An 8,486-nucleotide genomic window follows, 5' to 3' on the forward strand; every position below is an offset into this window, starting at 1 on the left:
CTATTTGCTTAGAAAATTCTTGAACCAACGGGCTGAAAGTTTAAGATATCTTTTGAACCCATCTTTATAATCCACAAAATTAATACCAAATCGAATAGTGTAACCTGAGTTCCATTCAAAATTCAAAATCCTCCAATAATGTCCATGCAAAGTATCCATTAATGTTGACACCATGCCTAAAACAAAAAGACAAGTAGCCAAAATCAGTTAGATTTGTGTGTACATGTATATTTGAATGTGTGTCTTGGAGAGTCTTGTTAATTAAGTACTTACTTAGATAGCACTGTGAAGGTACAAAAGATGACTATAGTAATAATCAATTCTTTGGTTGTCCACAAGGGCTTCCTCAAGCGATAAGGTAGCATTGTTGAACTCATCAATTCCTACAATATAGTTAGGGGTATTTAGCTTCAAATGGACAAATAACTACTACATTTTAATTTTTCATTTCTATGTTAATTAGAATCCTCCTAACCTTATGCAAATGCAATTGATAGATTATTTAAAAGAAATTACCATTCTCAGTGATGTAGATTTGTGGATTATGGTACTTTCGCTTTGTGTAGAGCAAAATATCATGTATTCCTTTGGGATAAACATAGAGCCAATCTGAAGCAGCCTGTAATTTATAGAAGATGCTGAGTTATATGAGAATCAGACCAAGAAATGTTATTGTATTTTCCAAGTAATAGAGCAAACGAATTGATATATTTGCAATTGTTAGGTTTTAGACCCCTTAACACAATATGTTTAACCTAATATTAAGCCAAGTTGATTAACAAGTTTGTTATTCAAGTCTAGGTTAAACAATTATGAGTAAAACAAATATAATGCGGAAAGTAAAGAACACAAAGATCTAATAACTCAGGAAAACCAAACTGGTAAAAAACCTGGGAAGGATTTAACCTAACTATCCTCAAGGTAAAAATGGATCCACTATGAAAGACTTGAAGTTTGTACAATAGGACTTAGACCACTAATATCCTAATGTTACCTCGTGTAGAAAACTTACTACCACGACCACTTAACAGCTCCGAGTCCACGGACTACTTCCTTCCTTGAATCTGCACCAACACAAGTTCTCCTACTTGTGACTCTAAGACACCTCTCAAAGGTTTTGGATCTTCTTGAATGTTCTTTATGCAACAACTGAAACAACCATCAAGTTCTTGATATGAATCTTGATCTTGATAGCTCTATGTGTATGTTTGAAAGTACAAACCTCTTAGATCTCACAAAAGACTTAACACACAACTCAACAAAGATTACTAAAACGTAGTTAGGTTTTCCTTTTATACTAGGAGTGAAACACTTAACCCTACACGTCATATGAGCTTGGGCTACGTTTGAAAATTCTACAGAAAATTTTTGATCTACGATTCTTGATCGATTGAGTCTATTCTTCGATTGATCGAGCCTTACAAAATTGAGCAGTAATTTTCCTGCAATTACTTGATTCCAAACTTACATTAAAACAAACTTTGAGCAAGTCTAAACCTAGACTAAATGTTTTGATCATGGTTTGCCAACATATATAAAATGAAGTTCTAATACATTTAGTTCCTAAAGTCTTAGAACCTAACAACAATCATAAAGTATTTTGGTTGGATTGAGCCATTAATTATTGTATCTGCATTTGGTTTTTTAAGCCCAAAAATTGTAACATATGATATGTTTCATATCCACCATAGTAAACTTGCGGCTAAGAGACATCTCACAAGATGAAAACTACTGCTGTCATGAAAATTGCTATAATATTTTCAAGGAAGTATGAGAATTTAATTAGTACACACCTGTGGACCAATGGGGATCCCATTGCGCTTAGCTGCCATAACCAAAAAAAAAAAGGGTTTAGGTTTAGCTTAGTATTAGATAATAGATACATAACAAACTCAAAATCATCACTTCAAGTTTTCAATCTGTACTTGTAAGATTAACAAGAGAATCAGTCAAGTAGCTTGCATTTCCAGCATTAAGGTGTGGAGCATTGGCAGCATAATTGGCAGTATAGTAGTTTAGTCCGATAAAATCAAAGGACCCAATTAACAATTTGGACTGCTCTCTTGTGAACTTGGGTAAGCTTTTACCAACAAGAGATTGCATGCTATGTGGATAGTCACCATTTGTTAAGGGGTCCATAAACCTGCAAAAAGAATTCATAGAAAAATTACAGTTCGACTCACTATGAATCTGAGCTTATGGAATTTTTGAAGTGACATCTTTTATTATGTCACCCAAATGATTCCTTTCTGGAGCCATGCATGTGGACTTCAGTTTTAATTGATGTTTGAGGGATGTACTAATAAGTAATAAGAGACCACCAAAAGCTTGAATCTAAATTGAGGCCCAATGATTCTTTTTTAGGCCTAGGCATGTGGACTTGCCCATGACCCATATAGTATGGTGCCGAGTTCTCAGACCAAGCAAGATCTCGATCAGTCTCCCTATTAAAAGGTCCCAAGTACCAACCTAGAGCCCACTGTTCAATACTAAGAGACAATACCCGTACCGACGTTTTTGGTTTGCCATAATGTAAATCACATTAAGGTCATATTATTTAATGTGAATATTATGATATTATTGGTTTAGCATAGGATTATGGTAATTTAAGATTACAAAATATTCTACATGACCGTAATCTTACTATATCTTATTAAATGGGCCAATGGGGGCAATCTTACACCACCTATTGATAAGGAATATAATATTTTATCCAATGACAAAATTGTCCACGGTAGTAAATTTTATTTACAAAATTGTCCCTTATATATTAGTTTTCTCTCTCTCTCTCTCTCTCCTAAAAACGTATACATGCCCCCAATAACCCGAAGATGTTTTTCATGACCTTGGCCTCCAATATTCTTTCTCCTTATCTATTTTATTATCCGCACGACTTGCATGTAGTGTTGTAATAAAATGCATGCATATTTTTATAGAAACATCCTATCAATGTCACATGATTCACATCCATCATCATTCGTACTATTAAATAAAAATGCGTCGTTCAATACACTTTCATAACTTTAATTTAATTTGACTCCCATAAGGATTTGGACCTTATTGTAAGGATTTTAAATTTAAAGGATTTTTTTGTTAGAAAAAATATATATACACGAGCAAATTAAATCCACCAAGAAGCTATAGGAACTACCCAAAAAAGAAAAAGAAAAAAAAGACCGGTTTTGGATGGAGCTATGGCAGGTAGGCCACTCATGGCCATTCCCGGCACACCTTAAAAGAAAAGCTTTTTAGATTTCCAAGAACCCTTTTGTCTTGAGAATATTTTTTTGATAAATCATGGAGTATAAAATAATTAAATAACCTCCCAATTAAACTTTTTTTAAATGGTCCCACACTTTACGAATTTAAGATACTTTCGTCCCTAAATAAAAAATAAATAACGTCTCATCCCTCATTTTCTTATTTCCAAATAAACTCAAAAGAGTAGTCAAATATTAGAAAAAATTTTAACACCTTTATTAATAAAAAAAGGGAAAAAAAACAAATTTATTTATTTATTTATTTTATATAAATTTGATAATTATTATAGGAGAGGAGGGAATTTTATTTTATAGTTGTTTTTATTAAAAATATGATGAGATATTAATTGAATTATAAGACTTTTTAACAACTTGTTCTGATTAGATTAAAAAAATAGCTTAAGTGGTAGGTTTATATATTAAAAAAAATGTTGTATTAATTGTAACTTCTCCCTTCAAAATATATATATTTTTTTAAATGTTGATGTCTCTCTAACATTACTCATAACATATTAATGGAAAATAGAAGAAAATAATATAAAACTAAAGCAATACTTACCATCCAAACTCGAAATCAAGGGCACGTAGTGCTGCATCACGGTGGTGCTTCGCGTTAGAATATGGCTCCATCCATTGTGACACTAGCGCTATCCCTATAACGCCTTTTTTGCACTGCCTGCAAATGGTGAAATACTCAAATTTATACATGGTTCATTTGAAATCTCTCTCTCTCTCTCTCTGTGCCAAGACTCCTGTTTTTCTTATGTACCTAAGTAAATCATTTGGAATAAATATGAGTCAAACAAGTAGAACCTGATATTTTCCCTTGTACACTTTTACAGTAGCTGCATGAGCAAGAAGTTGGTGGTGTGTCACCAAATAAGGCTCCGTCCCAGAGTTTCCACCAATGCAATTTAGATTTTGCCAAGCAGAACATCGACCTGGTGCTAACTGCCCACTTGCATAACCAAGACAACTGAAGGTATATGGCTCATTTAGTGTGATCCAGTGCTTTACTCGGTCACCAAATTCCTTGAAGCAAAGCTCAGCATAGTCTTGAAAATCATGTCTGAATACAAATACAAATGTTATAAATACAATATTTTTCATAATTGTTGAGTTGACAAGTTGCTAACTTGTTATTAATTCTCATAAAGGTTCACCATTGATAGAACTTTATTATCTATCAATAATAACTTGGCATCTCAACGTTTTAAAAAAAAAAAAAATATGTTAACTTTAGATTTATTGATGTTGAATCTTTTTAGACCTAGACCAAAATCAGGGCTAGCCCTAGGCTTAGGCCAATGAGGCCATTGCCTAGGGCCCCTTACTAGAGAAGGCCCCAAATATTTGGGGGCAAATTTTTTTATTTTTTTTATATAAAAATATTTTTGGGAGATATTAAAATATTTTAGTTTACATTTCTTTTTTTCACTGTTAAGAAGGCTCAAATAATTAAGTAATGCTAGAGATAGATATAAGACAAATTTAAATATATAGGTCATACAAATAGACGTGTTACTAATCACAAGTAATTCAAATAGGAAAATGTTAAAAATACTATAAATTTTACTACATAACTTTTATTTATTTAATTATTTTTATACAAGATAAAAATTCTACTCTAACCTAATCTAAGTGTATATGTGTGCAAAACTCTCTTCTAGAGACTTAAATCTCGACCATTGCTCCCCCCTCCCACACCCCACAAGAACTTATATTTGTGAAGTGATTACTGCACCAAGGAGGTGTGGTGGTCTCCATAACTTTTATAATTTAATTTGACAATGAATATGATAGGTAGATTTCAACAAATTATTGAATGCACTTTTGAATGAATAATTGTGATTGGTGATATATCTTTGTAATTCTCTTGTTGTAAAATTTATAATATTTCTAGTATTTTTGTTAGCCTCATGTTATTGATCACATTCATTACAACATAAGTTTGTAGTAAAATTTGTTATAACTTTAGCATTTTCTCCACAAAAAAAAAAAAAAAAAATCATATTAGAAAGTAAAAAGAATGGATTTAAAAAAAAAATTATATAAAATGCTAGTTAAATATTATTTAAGTGATAACATAAAGGCCCCATTTGAAGATTTCGCCTTAGGCCTCCGAAACGCTTGGGCCGGCCCTAACCAGAATTGTGCATTTTTTTATGATTAGAGCAACCATTTGTTTACGATGAGCAATTAGTTTTCAATTTTTACTATATATATAGTAAGTAGATTAGATTGGTCACTTACACAATTTGGGGACTTAGGAAACCACCATATTCGTCTTCTAAGGGTTGTGGAAGATCCCAGTGGAAAATTGTCACAAAGGGTTTTAGACCTACATTCAGATAATAGAGAAATAAAGAGTTAAACTTAAAAAGTTCCTTTAGGACCTTAATTTTTTTATCACAATACTTTCACCAAAATTTTGATGTAGCGCATTATAAGTAGTTGCCTATCATTTTCACATAGACCCATCTTTTTTTACTCACCATTCAAAGTATAACACATTAGAATTGTGACAAATATTGTGGCACAAAAGTGCTTCCATTGATTTTCTCAAATTTAAGCACGAGATAAAATAAATAAATAAATAAATAAATAAATAAATAGCTGATAATAGCTGTTGGAATTATAAGATAGAACCAATAACCTTTGTCTAGGAGCTCGTTGATGAGTTTGTTGTAGTAATTGATTCCTTCCCTATTCACACCCCCACTTAGCTTTCCATCTGAAATTAGCCCTCAAATGAAATTGTTAGGAACATTACGGTAAGAAAATATTGCTTTCAATACTTATTTCTGTGTCTGAAATTTTATCTAACAAATTAAATATTTCCACAAATTAAAGGGATTCTTACTTGGTAACACACGGGTCCAAGAGACTGATAACCTGTATGCATCTAACCCCATATCCTTCATAATCCCAACACCTTCCTATAACATATAATAAGAAGAAAAATAAATTGTTAGACTTGTCTTTAAGTTCCTTAATTATATTGGATTTAGTCAGGATCAAAAACTGGAAAGTTTAAATTGTGACAAACACAATCTGCCTTTAAAATATAGAGAAGTCAAAACACAAAAGTAAGGTAAGTACTACATAGGGATAAATAGGAGGTTTTATTTATTATTTTTTTTTTCCAGTTAATTTGTTATTATTTGCACCATACCTTGTAGTGATGATATTGATCAATAGCCACATCTCCATTACTGCCATCCTTTATATTATCTGAAATTTAAAAAAAAAAAAAAAAACTAAGATTTAGAAGATAAGTAAAGAATCTTTATGGGCTGGCCATAAGTTGAATTAATACATATGCCTCACCACAATGATTCGGACAACTCTGTGTTTTTACTTTAATAAGTACATTTTAGTTTTTTTATTTGAAAATGAAGGTCCAAACAGTAAAAAGAACACATTTGCCTTTTTAAAAAAAGGGACAAATTTGTATTCTGATTTTAAATTTTGTTTTTTGACTTTTTTTGTTCAATTTACTTTCATCTTAAAAGAAGAATGTACAGTCTTAAAAAAAATTATTTCTTAAATATAATTGTACTTTTATACCAAGTAAACTATTCTAATATAAAAAGTGAAAATCATGATGGTTGGTAGTCTAATGGTACTCAAAGTTTCATCAACAGTGCTAGTTTAGTGCCAACATTTTCATATTTTACAAAAGCTATGTAAAGATCATTTGTTTTTTTAAGGCCCCAAGACATGCACGGTCCTACTAAGACTGGTAACATATACTTGTAACCAAGTGAGACATACAAGTGGTTAGATTTATGTGGGAATAGCTAAAGTGGGATTATTGGAATAACCTTAGCCATCATAAAAGTTTTGTATGCACCAAGTGTATACAATTTTTGTCTCACTGATAAGTGAGTTTCACAAGTATAGGGCTCACATGTCACTGAGACAAAGGTTTTATGCGCCCAACGCATAACATACCTTCTCATAGTTATCATGGATAGGTAGCCTCACAAAATAAATTGTTGAGAATCAAAGGCCTTCGCCCATAGTTTTAATGGGCCACCCCATGTATAATAATGGGTGGCATCCACATCTCTAAATTAAAAATGAGAAAAAAGACATACATGACTCTCTAGGAGAATCATTCAAAGCCACGCTAAAAGAGTCATTGAGTCATTGCATTTCATAATTTTTATTTTTAACCAAACCAATGTGAAGAAGGAAAAGTAATTATATAAATTGCCGGTATGTACTATAAACTGTAAAGAGAATTGAATAAATTCAAATATTAGATATTTGAAGGTGCCAACTATTATGCTTGCTCATCTTATTAGCAAAACGTACACCATGAATTTTTAGTCATTTTCTGACTTTGAATACTTTCATCACCTGGATATCTATGTGTGAAAGTATCCCATATACTTGGTCCTCTACCTCCTTTACTTGCTGCACCTTCATACTGGAATTTAAACACACATTAGCACATTATATGTATCATAGTACTTGACATCCCAGGATACATGAATAAAAGCTCTTTTATAATACAAACATATAGGAAACCTAGCTAGGACTAACCTGGTAAGATGATGATGCTGTTCCAAAAATAAAACCTGCCGGAAATGTACTTCGATTGAATGAAGCAGTTTCATGGCTAACGCTAATGGCGAATGAGCTAAGAAGAACCACGAGGCCTAGGAGTTGATAGCCTTGAAATGCCATTAGTGATTTTGGTTATGGTGGGTGGCTTTGTAGTTTTTTTATTTATAGAAGAGCAACACACAAATTGATTGAATTTTGTTTCTCCTTTTCTTTTGAATAAAAAATTTAATTGATTAAACAATTAAAAAAAAAAACGTGCAAATTGGCAGGCATACCAGACCTTTAAATGATTCAGTCCTTTTTAAAGCAAATTGCAAAGATAATTTTATTAATAAAGAATAACACACTGGACTAAGGGTAGTGGCATGGTTGCGACAATATAAGTGTGTGACACCAAATTTACAATAATTTGGTCTTGAGCATAGCAGATGAGCTCATTATTGATTCTAGAAAGAAAACAAAAGATGAAGAAGAATAAGATCATTATTTATTATAATCAGGTTTAAAAACCCATTCTTATGAAGCATTTCCAACAATGCTTAGTTATTTATAAAGAGGTCTTGAAAGTTTAAACACAACTCTCAACAGGTAAGAGACGAAGTATTTCAAATTTTACTAATAAACTAACAAACTCATAAACTCTCAATA

The 8,486-nt window shown here is 31.8% G+C and overlaps 1 pseudogene; it reads right to left on the minus strand.

Annotated features, from left to right (window-relative positions):
- LOC115976518 lies at positions 1-7,958 on the minus strand (annotated as a pseudogene).
- Between the last annotated feature and the right edge of the window lie 528 nt (positions 7,959-8,486).

Source organism: Quercus lobata, chromosome 1 (genome assembly GCF_001633185.2).
Source record: "Quercus lobata isolate SW786 chromosome 1, ValleyOak3.0 Primary Assembly, whole genome shotgun sequence".
In the NCBI taxonomy this organism is placed as follows: domain Eukaryota; kingdom Viridiplantae; phylum Streptophyta; class Magnoliopsida; order Fagales; family Fagaceae; genus Quercus; species Quercus lobata.